Below are 16,290 nucleotides of genomic sequence, written 5' to 3'. Positions count from 1 at the left end.
TACACACACACACACACACACACACACACCACATCTTCTTTATCCTTTTATCTATTGATGGATACTTGGGCTGCTTCCATAACTTGGCTATTGTTGACAATGCTGCTATAGATATAGGGGTGCATATGCCTTTTTCAGTTAGTGTTTTTATAGTTTTTGCCTGTACTACCTGAAGCAATCTACAGATTTAATGCAATCTCTATGAAAATACCAACAGCATTTTTTCACAGAGCAAGAACAATCGTAAAACTTGTTTGGAGCCACAAAGACCCTGAAAAGCCAAAGCAATCTTGACAAGGAAAAACAAAACTTCAGGTAACATAATTCCAGATTTCAAGTTATATTACAAAGCTGTAGTAATCAAAACACTATGGTACTGGCACAAAAATAGACCCATAGATCAATAGAACAGAAATAAAAAGCCCAGAAATAAACCCATGCTTATATGGTCAATTAATCTTTGACAAAAGAGGCAAGAATATACAATGGGGGAAAGACAGTCTCTTCAATAAATGATGCTGGGAAAATTGGACAGCTACATGCAAAAGAATGAAACTGGACCACTTTCTTACACCATACACAAACATAAACTCGAAATGGATTAAGGGCCTAAATGTTAGACCTGAAAACATAAAAAGCCTAGAAGAGAGCCCAGGCAGTAATGTCTCTGACATTGGCTGTAGCAACATTTTTCTAGGTACATTTCCTGAGGCAAGGGAAACAAAAGCAAAAATAAACTATTGGGACTACATCAAAATAAAAAGTTACTGCATAGCAAAGGAAACTATCAACAAAACTAAAAGGCAACCTAATGAATGGGAGAAGGTATTTGCAAATTACATATATGATAAAGGGTTAGTATCCAAAATACATAAAGAACTTGTACAGCTTAACACCAAACCCCCCCCCAAAATAATCCAATTAAAAAATAGGCAGAGTACCTGAACTGAATAGAAATCTATCTTCCTTCCTTCCTTCCTTCCTTCCTTCCTTCCTTCCTTCCTCCCTCCCTTCCTTCCTCCCTTTCTTTCTTTCTTTCTTTCTTTCTTTCTTTCTTTCTTTCTTTCTTCCCTTCTTCCTTCCCTTCTTCCTTCCCCCTTCCTTCCTTCCTTCCTTCCTTCCTTCCTTCCTTCCTTCTTTCCTTCCTTCCTTCCTTCCTTCCCTTTCTCTCTTTCATTTTATTTTTGAGAGAGAGAGAGAGAGAGAGCATGAGACAAGCTGGCTCCACATCCTTAACAAAGCCTGCTGATGTGGGGCTTGATCCCATGACCATGGATCATAACCTGAGCCGAAATCAAGAGTCACATGCCCAACTGACTGAGCCCGTCAGGTGCCCACGAATAGACATTTTTCCAAAGAAGACTTACAGATGGACAACAGACACATGAAAAGATGCTCAGTATCACTCATTATCAGGGAAATTCAAATCAAAACCACAATGAGATATCACCTCACACATGTCAGCATGGCTGTAATAAAAAACACAAGAAAGAGCACAAGTGTTGGGGAGGACATGGAGGAAAAGGAACCCATGTGCACTGTTGATAGGAATGCAAACTATTAAAGCCACTGTGGAGAACACCTCAAAGGTTCCTTAAAAAATTAAAAGTAGAACTACCATGTGATACAGTAATTGCACTACTGGGTATTTACCCAAAGAATATGAAAACACTAATTCAAAAGGATACATGCATCCCTATCTTTTCCTTCCATTTCAACACAACCCTGGTTAGGACCAACCTCCAAACTACTAGACTGTACTGGGTGTGCCCAGGGGCTATGTCGGCATTCCTGGGTCTCCTTGCTCTCTTTGCTCAACCACTAGTATATAAACAGGCAGACATATAACCCAGATTGCCTTCTCATTGCTTTGGCCTCAGTTGGGTTGGTTTCTCTTGAATTATACAAGGAAACCGGGTGTTGTGAAAGGGAATTATGTTGGCCTATAACTAAGTGTGACGTGATTTCCATAAAGTCATTTGTCTCCTCTGGGTCTGAGTTTCTTTATGTGTATAATGGAAGGAACTGGAGAAGTGTTTTTAGCAGTATACTCTCTTCTCAAACAAAATGTTATATGTAAAATAGTTCACATTTATAATATTTACACATTATAAAGTCAACCAATGACAACGACATTAAGTGACAATTTAAATTGGGAGAGGTGCTGGTGGAGAACAGGTGATGGGTGCAAGCTCAGGTGAGCAGATGTACATCTGGGATCGTGGAACCTGCCCAGAACTCTCCACAGAGACCTAGGGTTCTCAGAACACAGTCTGGTGGCTACTGGGCTGGGAGATCTCTGACACCTGGCTGCCCAGAGTGTAACCGTGGAAAGCAACATCAGCTTCACCTGGGAAGTTGTTAGAAATGCAGAGTTTGGGCCTCACTCCAGACCTACTGAGTCAGAATGTGCACCTCTGCAAGTTCTCAAGTGATTCATTGGCCCTTGAAAAGTAAGGAGAATGAATCTGGAAGACTGTTTCTCAAACTTGGCTGCATCCTGGAATCACACAGGGCTTCTCAAACCTTAAGTCTCCTTATGCCTTAAAGAGGTTCTTTCCAGCTCTGAAGTTCCATGGTTTTATTTTCTTATTAAAAAAATTTTTTTTAATGTTTATTTATTTTTGAGAGGGGGGGACGGAAGGGACAGAGAGAGGGAGACACAGAATCCGAATCAGGCTCCAGGCTCTGAGCTGTCAGCACAGAGCCCAATGCAGGGCTCGAACCCACCAACTGTGAGATCATGACCTGAGATGAAGTCGGACACTTAACCAACTGAGCCACCCAGGTTCCCCTGAAGTTCCATGATTTTAATACGTAACCTCATGAATTGGGGGTAGAATATGATATTTTTGTTAAAAACAAAACTAGTTTGATCATTTGGTCCTGTGTTTTGTTTTTTCTTTTTAAGCCAGAGGCTGACAAGTGATCTAGATAGTAAAGGAAGTCTATGTTTTCTGAATGTGTGAGCCACCTTTATTATCTTTACTCTATAACTAGATAATCTCTAGGACATGAAAAATTGACATCTCGTGGCCAACAATACATGAAAAGATGCTCAACAACCCTAACCATCAGGGAAAGGCAAATCAAAACTACAATGAGACATTGCCTCACACCTGTCAGAGTGGCCAGGATCAAAAAGAGAAGAAATAACAAGTGTTGGTGAGGATGTGGAGAAAAGGGACCCCTCATGTGGACTGTGGGTAGGAATGTAAATTGGTACAGACCCTGTGGAAACAGCCATAAAAAAGAATGAGATCTTGCCATTTGCATCAAGGATGGACCCAGAGGGTATTATGCTAAGTGAAATAAGTCAGAAAGAGAAGGATAAATACCATATGATTTCACTTATGTGTGGAATCTAAAACACAAAAACAAATGAACAAACAAAACAAAACAGAAACAGACTTGTAGATACAGGAAACAAACTGGTGGTTGCTAAGGGGCAGGGAATGGGAGAAATAGGGGAAAGGGATTAAAGAGTTACAAACTTCCAGGTATGAAATAAATAAGTCACAGAGATGTAAGGTACAGCACAGGGAATTTAGTCAATAATATTGTAATAACTTTGTATGGTGACATATGGTAACCACACTTATGGTGGTGAGCATTTCCTAAGATATTTAAATATTGAATCACTATGTTGTACACCTGAAACTAATATAATGCTGTATATCAACTATACTTCAATTAAAACAAGAAAACTCACTGAACTGTACCCTTAAGATTTATGCATTTCACTCTGTGTAAATCATACCTCAATTAAAAGGCTATCTAAAAAAGTGACATCTTGGTAACTTTACAGAATGTATCAAGGAGAGACATCCTCAGTATAAAAGCATTTTCCCTGGTGGGTCGAGGGGGATAACCCTGAGTAACCATATCTTAGACTTCTCACTTCTGTTTTTATTCTCATTAGCTATCTCAAAGTAGCTATCAGAACTCAACGTACTTTATTTTGAGAGAGACACAGGCAGTGCAAGTGGGGGAGGGGCAGAGAGAGAGAGAGAGAGAGAGAGAGAGAGAGAGAGAGAGAATCCCAAGCAGGCTCCACAGTGCCAGTGCAGAGCCGGATGCAGGAGTCGAACCCACGAAGCCATGAGATCATGACCTGAGCCAAAACCAAGAGTTGGACGCTTAGCCAACTGAGCCACCCAGGTGCCCCATCTTCTAATGTCAATAAGGGGGAAGCATCTGTAATTGGCCGTCTTTTTGATATTTGAGAAGTGCTTACTCATTTTTATTTCCTTTTAATTTCTACCATAAGCTGTACTTCAATACAGATGCAGCCTATGAATTTGATAATATTGAAAGCCCTGCTTCCCCACATTCTTTCCATTTGTAGAAACTGTATGTATAAAGAAGCTGAACAGGAAGCAGGATGACTGATGAAAATAGCTATTTTTACCTAAGCCAGGAAGCTATTCCCAGAAGAATTACTGTTGGCAAGAAAAATGAACTTTTCTCCAGGGACGTCACTAACACAGTCGGTACATGCTGTCTGACATCTTAGGAGGCAGCACTCAAGTTTCTGCCTGAATAAAAGGAACCACGTCTATCTCTCAGGTTCAAGGCTAGTGGACAGTAGATTTTTCAATCTTGAATCTTTAGATCTCAAATATCAAATGGATGAATAAATTATAATGATCCGACTACAAAATGGAGGCTACCACACTTGATGGAATGAGAAATTCACTGACTAGCCTTTCATTTGAAGGAAACTTTGTCTTACTGTTTGTGACATCAGATCTGTCTTTATTATGATGTTCCAAACACACTGTCCTTCACCAGGAGGGAGTCAACTACCACCTGCTTGTTAGATTACAAACGGGTCGTGATCTTGCATAAACCAAGGCCAGAAGTTTAAAAAAAAGTATCAGGGCACCTGGGTGGCTCAGTCTGTTGAGCGTCCGACTTCCACTCAGGTCATGATCTCAGGGTTCGTGAGTTCGAGCCCTGCATTGGGCCCTGTGCTGACAGCCCGGAGCTTGGAGCCTGCTTTGGAGTCTGTGTCCCCACCCTCTCTCTGCCCCTCCCCTGTTTACACTCCATTTGTCCGTCTCTCTGGAAAATAAATAACATTTTAAAGAAAGAAGAAAAAGTATCAGTGTACCTTAAAAAAACCCAAAATGTTGTATATGGAGGCAAAACAAATGAAATGGACAATCATGTTTTGGAACGTTTGTCAGTATGAATTTAGGAAGAGTTCCAGCTATCAGTGAACTTTCTTCTGTTCACCCAACAAAATTTGCATCTTCAATAACTATTGTGTTAAAATTTCTGATTTTTTTTTTCCTTCTAAGAATTGTACTCGTACCGACATACTGGGTGTTACTCTTTGCTGAGTGAATAGATCTACAGAGCTGCAGTCTAAGGGGCTGTATTTATATTTATAAAAATAATTAGGCTAAGATCAGAGGGAAACTGTGGGTCCTTTCTACTCCTCAGGGGCTGAATGCAGAGCCCCTTGTCTCCATAGGAAGAGTGGGATATAAAGCCTGCCCAGGAAGGCTTGAGGCACTCCAAGGGTTGAAACAGCTGGAGCTGTTTGTCCATCAAAGGAAAGTGTAACCAAAACATAAGGGAAGAGGTATTTTTCAAGATGGGGGATGACTCTAGCTGAGAATGACCACTCATCTTCAGTTTAAACTTGTACGGATTCCTGTTGAGGGGCAGACTTTTGAATAATTAGATAACTGATCTAAACCATCTGTCTTAAAAACACTCTGCTCGTCTGAAGAGATGACATTATGCTCTGTTAGGGAGGTTGAAACTGTACCGAAAGCCAGATTCATGGCTGGTTACAAGTCTATCTGAAAGCTTAGGATTTCCCCAAGATACCCTCTTTTTGGAGGAATTGCCTAAAATGAGCACACTATATAGTATTAGGAATAACAATCATTTATTTAAAAAAAATTTTTTTAACGTTTATTTATTATTGGAAGACAGAGCATGAGCATGGGAGGGGCAGAGAGAGGGGAGACACAGAATCTGAAGCAGGCTTCTAGGCTCTGAACTGTCAGCACAGAGCCCGACACGGGGCTCGAACTCATAAACCGCGAGATCATGACCCAAGCTGAAGTTGGATGCTCAACCGACTGAGCCATCCAGGCGCCCTAACAATCATTTATTAAGTGTTTACTGTGTGCCAGTACAGCACGAGTTTTTGATGCTCTCTCTTTTTATGTATCATCCAATTCTTTCTCTCTCAAATTAAAATCTGAGCCACCAATTACACTTCCTTCTATGTCTCTCTTAGCATCCACATGTACTTTACTTTTGATCAAATCTTAGCTCCTTGACATCAGAGACCGGATATAGGACACTGACCTTGGAATGCTAAGGCAGGCAACACAGATACCCTTTGTGCCTCACGGAACTTACAGTCTGTCCTAAGGACTCAGCTTTTCATTATGGCTCAAGTTTGCTGAACAGATGAGCATATATTTATACAGATGACACACATTTGCCCCAATAATAGCCCGGTGCTGAGTTAATGAAGACCGTTATGTTCATAGTACATCTGAATTACAGCCCTCGCCACAAAAATCACTTGTTTCTCATTTCTCAGTCCATGAGGGGAGACGAGCAGTTTTACGAGAGACCTTTGGCAGTCTTTCTGAGTTCATGCTGTATCACTGTCACCCCATTATGACTGACTTTCTAACACCACCTCTCTTGTGATTTCTACTCTCACTGATTCTGGTGTTCTAAATGTTGTCTCTTCTAGTTATTGCCATCAAGATGTAAAGAACAAGTCCCCTATCCGTTGCTGTTAGAGTACTGATCCTCGAGCCACGCACACTCATTCATTACTAGCCCCTAGGTTGTTGAGCTCTTGTGTTTTACTTCCTCTTGGTTTACTCCACTTCTCACTTCTCACTTTTAGACACGTACCTCTGTTTCATATTAAAACTGGATATATTTCTTGCTGTGGTGTTCCAATTTTTCTCCTTCCATAGTGAGTTCCTTGTCCATCTGGTATACCGCCCACATTTTTTTCCTTAAGAGGTAGCCATTATCCCTCATTATTTAGAATTCTTGACCCTGAGGACCTGATGCTGGCACTAATCCCCCTAATTATTCTGAGCTCACTGGACTCTTCCTGGACACCTGCCTGGCATCACCGTAGATATGAAGTTTAGGCTTTGGCTCTGTGACCTTCTCCACACATACACACACATACAAATTGTAAAGTCCCCAGTTATCAAACGCCATCAGTAACAAATGAATGTTGGGATTAACTCAAACGACTGAGATTCCAAACACTCCACTCACCCCTCCACTTCAAGAGAGGATCACTATGTTGAGAATCACTACCTAAGGTTTCCAATTTTCTTATGAAGTCTCCAAATCCAATAGGTATTTTTGGTTTTCAGTCCTTGTTCTACTTGTATTACTTGACTGGTAGCATTTCACACTTCTGACCACTTCCTTCCTGAACTTGTTTACTTCTTAGCTTTTGAGCTACTACTTTCTCCTGGTTGTCTTCCAACCATTTTGGTATTCCCTCCCAGTATCCACATTATTTTGTGCATCCCCTAAACGCTGGTCCTCCTTAGGGTTCCATATTTGACTGTCTTCTTCACTTCTGCTATATACCTTATTTGATTAATGTATTTGGTTAATCCCATTACTTCCAGGGCACCAAACTTCCATCTTTACGTAAATACCTAAATTGGTATATTATACCTGAGTGCCAGACCTAAACTTCAAAGTGCCTAGTAGATGTTGCTCACTTAGATGTCTGTGAGCATCTGAAATGAACATTACAATGGATATGTCCCAAAGTGAACTTGTTTTCATGTCATTTCTCTTTCTCCTGTATTTGCCAACTTTGGTTAAAGGCATGTCATGTCTATTCTAGTTGCTCAAGCCAGAAGCTTTAGACTTCCTCCCACTCATCACCTTCAAAATCTCAAAATCCAAACACTGCTGAGTATACCCAACTTCTCACACTGGCCCCTCTTCTCCATCCTTGAAGTCGTTTCTTGCCATTTCTCAATGGTGGCTCCAAAAATTGCCTTTCACGTGTCCTCCATGTATGTGGTCACTTTTGTTTTTATCCCTTTTCTCTGCTCTAGTTAGAGTTCTACTTCTCAAATGCAGACCTGAGGATGACTGTCCTGCTTAACGCTATTCCACGCCTCCTTACTGACAATCAGACAAAGGTTAAACCCCTGACCTGACCCATTAAGACCTCTCCACATCTCTGGCTCTTCCCTGCCATCCCTGCCACACAGGCTATGTGCCTCAGTCATACTGAAATTGCTGCTGCTCCCTGAACAGGCCCTTCTTGCACATGATATTGTGTCTTCAAATTTCCCTAAAAACTGTGTGGATTGAAATGTGACCCAAGATGACAGGCGGGGTCACGATCAGAATGGGTCCCTGACGACGCCGGGGCAGTGAAAGGGAGGATAGTCTACAGCAGGATGTGTAACTTGGGCACAAACCTTGAACATGCTGACTTACTCCTTGTAGAAGTGGATGGAGTCTTTTCTAGGAAAGAGGGGGATCTCTAGGGTGATGAAGATATAAAGTAGCTTGTGGGGGGTCAGAAGCAGAGAAGATAGAGCTCTTGAGAAAAAAAGGTAGATAATCTGCAGCTGTGGGGTCTATACAAGGCAGGGGCCAGGTTATACGATCTTAAAAGTGAGAGCAGGTCTGAGATGATGACACCCTAGGGGCTAATAGATCCTTACAGCAGAGCTTACCACCAGAAAATCTTATGTTGAGTTCTGGGTTTAATGAGTCAGGATTTCACCAATAGACAGAACAGTGTCAACCCGAAATTGAGGGGTGTATCTGCCACTCAGGCAAAGAAGAAAGTATTTTCTGATAACTAAGGGGTATGACTAATAATAATAACACTTAGAATTTTTGAGTGTTTATTCAGTACTAAGCATGGTTCTTTTTTTTCATTTTTTTTAATGTTTACTTATTTTTTTTTGAGACAGAAAAGGAAAGAGAGAGACAGAGTGCAAGTGGGGGAGAGACAGAGAGAGAGGGAGACACAGAATCCGAAGCAGGTTCCAGGATCCAAGCTGTCAGCACAGAGCCTGATGCGGGGCTCAAACTCGCAAACCACGAGATCATAACCTGAGGCAAAGTTGGCCTGTTAAGCAACTGAGCCACCCAGGTGCCCCAGCACTAAGCAAGGTTCTAAGAGTTTTATTCTACTCATTTCATCTTCACAAACTATGAAATAGGTACTGTTGGTAGCCCCTTTTCACAGATGAGAAGCTCGAGGCACAGAAAAGTGAAAACAATTGCCTAAAGTCACAGCCCTATGTGATAGAGTCAGGATTAGAACCCAGAACTCTGTCCCAGAGCCTATTCTCTTAAGCATCTTGGACTAGGAGGCAGGAGTGAAACCAGGAGGAAGCATCTGGAGCAGAGAAAGAACCTATGAAGCAGAGAGGATTTGTGACTGGTCATTTACCACTTTCACACATGCACATGTATGCAGACACACATACTCATGTACACACACACATGCACATATACATGTTCATGTACATACAGTACACACATATGCTCAAGTGCAAACACACATGCACACATGGCTCCCCATATTCACATACCTATGCACACACACATGCTCATGTACACACACATATACACACATGCACGCTCATGGATGCGCACACGTGCACACACACACACACACACACACACACACACACACACACACACACACATGGTAAAGGGCATACTGGGATTTTGCCTTTGAAGAAACCCTCTCATTTCCAGTAACAGCATCCTGATGTTACCCCAGCAAGCCAAAATAGGAATGATGTGTCATCACAGTTCCTTTTATATTTTTTCTCATCTATAGATTTTTTTTTAGCTTAAAGCTAAATATAGATTAAAAATGAGAATTCTGAAATGTGGTAATTCTTGTCATAGCTATTTACAGTACACTTTATTTAAATTTTTTTTATTTTAGAGAGAGAGAGAATACAGGCGTAGGTGAGGGGCAGAGGGAAAGAGAGAGAGAGAGAGTGACAGAGAGACGAAGACACAGAATCCTAAGCAGGCTCCACACTCGGCACAGCCCAGAGTGGGACTCAATCCCACAACCCTGGGATTATGACCTGAGCTGAAATCAAGAGTCAGGTGCTTAACTGACTGAGCCACCCAGGTGCCCCTTATGGTACACTTTAAAACAGAGTAAAAGATAGCTTTAAGATACAAAACTAACGGGAGAGTTTGGTAGATAGTTTGGTCTGATGATGTACAGAGTGATATGAAAGACAGTCCAGAGGCTCTTCAGCTCGAACTAGAGCACATTCCAATTTCTACCTACGGCCCTGTGAGGTGATGTGGGACTCCCTACCTCATACTCTGCCAATAGCGATAGCTATGGAGATGTTGGGACGTCTGGGATCTGGCTTCTGATCTTGTCTGTGGCTACACCTTGTTTAAGAATGACACTTGGAGAGGTACTACCCTGTCTATGCCTCTGTGGGGAGCAGTTGTGTTAGTTGGGATTGTTTGATGCTGTGATGTTTCTGGTTCTCCCCAAATTTGTATGTTGACACCTGACCCCCACTATGATGGTATTGGGGGATGGGGCCTTTGGGAGGTGATTAGGTCATGAGGGTAGAGACCTCCTGAGTGGCATTAGTGGTCTTATAAGAGAGACTGCAGAGAGGTCTGTCAACTCCATGTGAGGACGCGGTGAGCTGGCAGCCATCTACGAACCAGGAGGCGGGCCCTTACCAGACACTGAATCTGACAGCACCTTGGTCTTCGACTTCCCAGTCTCCAGAACGGTGAGAGATAAGTGTTTATTGTTTAAGCCACTCAGTCTATAATATTCTTGTTGTAGCAGGCTAACAGATGAAGACAGCTGCCAAGAATCAGAATGCCATGTGGATAAGCTTAAGCATGTGTGAACATCACTGAAAGGATACAGGGGTACCTCCCTGAAGCAAGGGTAGGAAGTGTAGCTGGCCTCCTCTTCCCTCCCCCTGCTCACGTCTCTGCCCCTCTCTCTGCCTACATCACAGTTCTCTATTTTTGCAAAATGGCTCTTTCTTCTTTGCACATGCAGGACCTGACTCTAGGTTTATATCCTTTAAGTTCGTGCTGGAGTCTGACCTGACTCTGAATTTCAGAACCGTGGAAGAGAATCTGATGCTTGCGTTAGGCGTCCACTCCTGGTTCAGTCAGCTGTGGCTGAGCATGGGGCTGACTGCCTGGCTCAGTAGGATCGTCGGTGCAGAGAAAGGGGTGGGAGGGATTAATTTAAACTGATTTAGAAATGATTAGAAAATGATTTAGACACCTATCATACAGCAGAGAAAGGGGTTATTTTGTATAAGTTACTTGAATGCGCCAACTGTTAAGAGTAGGTTTGTATGAATGGGCTCATACTGACTTGAATGCCTGAATACTGAGGCACAGAATGTTAAAACACTTGCCAAAAGTCACAGTGCTACATGGAAGAGTCTGGATTCAAGTCCAGCACTAAGGCCGTCAAGCTCCAACAGCATGGGGCAAGAAAATGCCTCTCCTCTGTGTTGTATTTACCTGGGGACAGGATGGGCTCTTATGGATCCCATGGACCTGGTGTGTTGCAGAATTGGGTGTGATGGGTCTTCCCATCCCCATGAGGCACCTTTTTCCCCAGGGCCACGCATGCTGCTTGGACAGCTGGGTTCAGAAGAGTTCAAGAATCAGCCACCCTCTGCAACGACTCTCCTTGTGACCTGCCATGTTGCTGATCCTCTCTGCCTGCAAATTTTCTGTTTGATTCCTTCCTCCACTGTGCTAGTCCATCATGAATAGCCGAGCTGTGAATAGCTGAACCCAGTATTGGACACCGTATAGCTTTTATTAAAACGAGGCTCCTCAGGACACCTGGGTGGCTCAGTCGGTTAAGTGTCCAACTCTGGGTTTTGGCTCAAGTCACAATTTCACGGTCCATGGGAGCGAGCTCCGTGTTGGTCTCAGTGCTCACAGTGCAGAGCCTGCTTGGGATTCTCTCTCCCTCTCCCTCTCCCTCTCTCTCTGCCCCTTCCTCACTCATGTTGTCTCTGTCCCTCTCTAAATGAATGAAGGAATGAATGAATGAAAAATAAAACGAGTCTCCTAGTTTCCATGTAAACTAGTGATTGCACATAGATATGGGTATGTGTGTGTGTGTGTGTGTGTGTGTGTGTGTGTGTGTGTGAGTGTCGCTTATCACTAACTCCACTCGATGGACTTGCATCTCGTCCAATGGGGACTCCAGATGCCCGCAACTTGCCAGATGTTGTCTCAGAGATGCGTGAGATCTCTAGCTTCCCTACGGGCTGTGCACAAATCTTTCACATACACCACAGGCCTGTACTGGTGGTTGATAGTGTACTAGTATCCTTTAGGCATGGAGTTCTTGGATTTGTGGACCCCTGAGGTGTGCTTAGGTGAGTACCAAGAATCTGTGATTGGCGGTCTCTAAATACTCATGCACTCGGAATATATTTGATCGCAGTATTGCTCAGAAAACAAAATTTTAATCAGAGGCCCTTGATATTCCCAAGTGTTTGAACACAGAATGTTATTGTTGTCTCTCATTCATTCATTATAGTGATGGCTTTTATTAATAGATACAAGACACTGTCTATTTATTTTTAACTCGATCTACCTTAAAGATACAAATGGGACTGTGTGTAGGGGTCATCAGGATTTCTCCCTCTTGCTAATAGGCAAGGTGGTGCAGTAGACTCAACTTCTTACTCCTGATTAACTAATTGTATAATCATGGGTCATTTAATTTGTCTGGTCCCCTTTTTCCTTCATTACGACATGAGATTAGACTAGATTATCTTTAAATTTTTGAAGTACCGATATGACTCCTGACATTGTTTATTTTTGGGGGGAGGGGAATAAATAGTACATAAATAATGTCAGGGAAAGTTTTTAAAAAGATACATTAATTCTAATCTATTTCTCAAAGTAGCTTTGACTCCATGGTCTACTTTCTAGAGCCTTCTTCAATGTAACATAATCGATTCAACTAATGTGTTAATAGCATCTATTAAGAATACATTGGATACTAGTGGCTTCTTAACCATATGTAATATCTACTAGTAGAAAATTTTAGTTCTTTCTCTTTGTTCTTTTAGTGTTCCATATAATTGGTTAAGTCAAGGATCATAAAATAGATCCACAGTTCATTAGTAGACCCCAAAGCAATTTCAAACAGATTTTTTCTTTCTTCGTACCTGTTTACTTTAGTATAAACACAGAAAGCACTTTATATTCCTACCTTAGAATTAGCAGCTGGAGGGGTGCGTGGGTGGCTCAGTTGGTTAAGTGTCTCACTTCAGCTCAGGTCATGATCTTGCAGCTTGTGAGTTCGAGCCCCGCATTAGGCTCTGTGCTGCCAGCTCGGGCCCGGAGTCTGCTTCAGATTCGCGTCTCCTTCTTTCTCTGCCCCTCTCCTGCTCACACTCTGTCTCTCTCTCCTTCAAAACAAGTAAACATTAAAAACAATTAAAAACAAAGAACTAGCAGCTGGAGTTCCTACTATTCATGGATTAATACAAGTTGGATTTTTAAAAGGATTGCAAATTAAGCAGTTTGTCCCTTAGAGTTGAGAACGTACAAAACTTATTTCAAATTTATATAGTTGGTTGTTCCTGTTTTGTTTTTTTTTTTTTTAAATAAAATTTCTCTCTGAGGCTGACTTATTTGTGAAACCATTTGCACTTCTTCACTACTAAGCCCAGGGTGATGTGCTCCAAGGTAGGCAGTATGCTTCTTTCTTTAACACCTAGGGAGGCTTGCTTAACAAGACAAGCCCACAGTGATTCAGTCTCTGTCCCAAGTGTCCTTGCAGACAGGACATCTAGGGTTGAAAGGGAGGTGTTGCTCTTGATCATGCCTAGGGCAGAGTGACTGTTCTCAGTCCCCACAGCTTGGAGACAATGTTTCCCAAACTTCCCTGATGGAAGAATAATGGAAGGTACTTGGAAGACAGATGGCTCCCCAGGCCACCATCTTGGAGGTTCTGATTCCACAGAAAAGGGTTGGGTCCCAGGAATTTGTGTCATTAATGAGAACCTCAAGTAAATTTTTTTCATCAAGAAGTTCGGGAAAACACTTCACTCTGATGCACCTTCTTCCTTCCTTTTTTATTCCTATTAAATTTATCTAAAATCACAAAATTACCACATGATTATTGTGATCAGTGATGCTCTTACTTTCTGAATGCTTGCCTGAGTTGCTGCCCTTACATCCATCATTCATTTTATACACCATCGCCAGCTTATCCTTCTGGAAATTCAGTCCTCATCACTATTTTCCTGCTCAAAGAACATCACGGCTGCTCTGCTTCCTTGTAGAATTATATCCAGATTCCTCAGCCCGGAACTTAAGGAAGTCAATAAATTGGTCCTCACTGGTCTTTTCAAATTCTTTCTCATCCATTTCCTTCATACAGCCTGGGATTCAGCCATGTGTGGCCATTTGATTGTCCCCATACACATTCTTTAGTGTCCTAACTCTTTGCCTTCGTTTATGCGGTTCTCTCTGATTTTCTATATATGTCCATACCTTATCTATCTTTCAGGGGCCAGCTCAAAAGTTACCTCCTGTCTGAAGTGGGACCTCATTCTATCGGTCAGAGAATAAGAATTTCTTGACTGCGAATGGTATGTCAGGCATTGTGCTGAACTCTTCGTATGTATTGGCTCATTTAATTTTCAAAATAATCTGTGAGGGAAATTTCCCTCTTCTGGACCCACAGTACAGTAACTCATTTGTTGGATTCCATATTTGTGAATTAACCCACACACTTTTATTCCTAACCCTATAACCAATACTCATGGCTCCTTCCGGTTCATTCTTGAATATGTACACAGTGGTGAAAAATTCAAATCACCTGACACACACCTTCCAGCTGAGGTCAAGCAAGGTGACACTCTCTCTTCTTGTTTCAGCTTTCATGCTGTAAACAGTGTCCTTTTCTCCATCTGTTTAGTGACATGCATTTTTTTTTTTTTTGCATTGTGTTTTTTTGTTAGCAAATTTGCTGTTTAAAATGGCCCCAAAAGGGGCACCTGGGTGGCTCAGTTGGCTGAATGTTAACTCTTGATTTTGGCTCACGTCGTGATTTCATGGTTCATGAGATCAAGCCCCATGTTAGGCTCTGGGCTGACAGTGTGGAGCCTGCTTGGGATTCTCTCTCTCTCTCTCTCTCTCTCTCTCTCTCTCTCTCTCTCTCCCTCTCTGCCCCTCACCCACTCTCTCTCTCTCCCCCGCAAAAAATATTTAAAAAAGAGAAAATACATGCTAAGTATTATACAGGAAAGAGTTATTGTGGAAGAGAGGATCCCATTATCATTCTTCCAGCAACAGTTTTTGAGAGTCTGTTATGAGATGGTCAGAAGCGGTGGATAAGATTGCGTCCCTGCCCTTGGGTAGCTTGTAGTCCAGTGGGAAAAACAGACAAGCAGGTGGATGTCGTCACAGTGATTCAGAAAGGCACAAGGAAGCTGGTGATTCATTAAGTGATTGCATCTAAGTCACAGTCTAAGCATTCAATGATTGGATCTGCCATTTAAATTTCTTTTAATGTATGCTCTCGCCTTGAGTTAAGTCCTTGCCTCTGGGAAACTTGGATTCTCTATCTCTGTCTCTGTTTCTATGCCTAATTTCTATTTCTTTATCTTCCTGAAGACCTGTGATAGTTAATGTGTGGTTTTGGGGGAAAAAAACCCCCACAAGACATCGGTTTACATTTTCTACTACCACTGACAAGAGAAACGTAGGCTTTCTTAGGTCTGGAAGAGGAGAATTGTACAGGCTCTGCCCTGCAAAGCTGCCAGCTCATGAAATAAGAAGACAGCAGGGACAAGGGCAGAGCCCTTGAGGCTGTGGCTATGCTGCCAGAGAACCGGCCATGCAGAGCATCACAGATAGCAATGCTCAGATGCAAAATCCACATGCTCTGCTGTGCAGAATACGGAAGGTGCCTGCACGCCTGGGTGAGCAGCCACAAGGCTCTCGTTCCAGCAGGACTTGGCTTTTCTACACTGGCCCTAACTAATAACTGTGGTTTGGATCAAGACTTTATGGTCAAATAACAAATGAATCACTTTCTTTCTCTTTCCTATTTTGGCAAGAATTGAAAATAATTAGTGATCTATTCAGCAATTCCAAATACCTCTGCTAGTCTGTTTGGTGTATTTGCTAGAATATATTTGCTAGAAGAACTCTGGCTGCTGTCCAATGAAGGCTGCTTTTCTAAGCCATTTCTTTTATCTTTTAAAGGAGGCAATTGCCCAGAAA

At 42.2% G+C, this 16,290-nt stretch overlaps 1 protein-coding gene across 1 annotated transcript in view; it reads right to left on the bottom strand.

Annotated features, from left to right (window-relative positions):
- The window catches only part of POU2AF2 (POU class 2 homeobox associating factor 2), a 72,560-nt gene extending 59,177 nt beyond the window's left edge, over positions 1–13,383 (bottom strand). Inside the window, exon 1 of the mRNA XM_040482932.1 lies at positions 13,265–13,383. The gene's annotated coding sequence lies outside the window, so the exon portion shown is untranslated. The remainder of the gene's footprint in view (positions 1–13,264) is intronic.
- Positions 13,384–16,290: the final 2,907 nt, after the last annotated feature.

The sequence above is a fragment of the Herpailurus yagouaroundi genome, unplaced genomic scaffold, assembly GCF_014898765.1.
Source record: "Herpailurus yagouaroundi ecotype Mexico unplaced genomic scaffold, PumYag 161, whole genome shotgun sequence".
NCBI lineage: Eukaryota > Metazoa > Chordata > Mammalia > Carnivora > Felidae > Herpailurus > Herpailurus yagouaroundi.
The sequence above is the reverse complement of the archived record's forward strand: the minus strand, read 5'-3'. Positions and strand labels throughout refer to the sequence as shown.